The sequence below is a fragment of the Corvus brachyrhynchos genome, unplaced genomic scaffold (genome assembly GCF_000691975.1).
Source record: "Corvus brachyrhynchos isolate BGI_N302 unplaced genomic scaffold, ASM69197v1 scaffold32, whole genome shotgun sequence".
Lineage (NCBI taxonomy): Eukaryota > Metazoa > Chordata > Aves > Passeriformes > Corvidae > Corvus > Corvus brachyrhynchos.
In genome coordinates this window covers 2,611,609-2,612,813 of record NW_008237919.1, presented here as the reverse complement: position 1 = coordinate 2,612,813, position 1,205 = coordinate 2,611,609, and the positions used below count along the sequence as shown (strand labels likewise).

The 1,205-nt window shown below is 42.0% G+C and overlaps 1 protein-coding gene across 2 annotated transcripts in view; it reads right to left on the bottom strand.

The window, feature by feature from the left end:
* Positions 1 to 1,199, bottom strand: part of TMEM168 (transmembrane protein 168) — a 25,796-nt gene extending 24,597 nt beyond the window's left edge. Inside the window, exon 1 of one of the 2 annotated variants that reach the window (XM_008632749.2) lies at positions 149 to 1,199. The gene's annotated coding sequence lies outside the window, so the exon portion shown is untranslated. The remainder of the gene's footprint in view (positions 1 to 148) is intronic. The other variant, XM_017733113.1, reaches the window with a different exon arrangement.
* Between the last annotated feature and the right edge of the window lie 6 nt (positions 1,200 to 1,205).

Here is a 1,205-nt window from a genome sequence, read left to right as displayed (position 1 = left end):
TTTGAAAATGAGCAAACAGCAAAGCTCCTGCCTAACGCCTGGCTAAAATTTTGCTGCGATCACTAAATTATTTTCTGTGGGATCATTAACAGCAGTAAAGTCCCTTCCAGGCAAGCAACGAGCCACTCTGACAGAACACAAGACTCACTGGGTCAGCTCATGCGAAGTGGAGTTTTGTTGCCATCACACCACGAGAAGCATGCCCCACCAGCTGCTTTGGGTGCTGTGGTGGGGGAACAAATACGGGAATATGTCTTCCTACTGCAAAGACACAAAATCTACTTGGGCACACAGGATTTGCAAAATGACAGCTTGGACTGTGAATGCAATCTCTTCTTCCTGGCTCCACCTTCTAGCCAATTAGCAAAAAAGTATACTCTTAAACCACATTATTAAACATTAGCATTCTTTTAACCAAAATACATGATCGACATTTTGTGAGGAGGAAAAGGAGCATTTTCATGATTAATGTATACCATCACACAGCTATTACCAAATAAAAAGACAACAGCAATTTTAAAGAGAAGCTTCAATAACTGATTTGTTCTTTAAAACACAGCCATGTGCTAGTAATTTCTGTCAATACTTTGTTTACACACAGACTGTTCAAAGTCCTGGGGGGGTAGTGGTGTTGTGTTTGTTTTAAACTAACGTCTTTAAAGTTTCAGGTTGAACATGAGTTACACATCTCTGCAAACCACAGATTCAGAACAGAATGTGGACACTCACTTTAGGTATTTGTCAACTTTTGCAAATATATTTTTAAGGAAAACCTGGAGCCTCATTAAGATTTAAAGACCAAACTATCTAACAGCTTTTCTATGTGCAAAGGAACATTGCTCTCGAAACAGTTATTGCTAGTTACCCTTACTTGTCTAAGTTGAAAAAACAACCAAACCCCAAAGCTCGTTCAGTAGTTAAGTCCAGGTGAGGCCTATCTAAAATACGGAATCCACTTTCCTTCCGCTTTATTCTTCCAGTTTAGCACTTTTCTCTTTTTTCAGCAATTCTGTAAGAGGTTTTTTTTTAAAACAAAAAGTGGTATTTAGCTAATCCATTATCACAGCAGACTTAACCCTCCGGTGGAGGACTCCGTTAGTTTCCAGACGTTAACACGGCGCTCACAGCGGGGCTCGCCGCTTTGGGGCGAAGGGCGCGCTCCCGGTTGCAGCTCCCGCTGAGGGGCCGGCCCGGCCAGTGAAGGT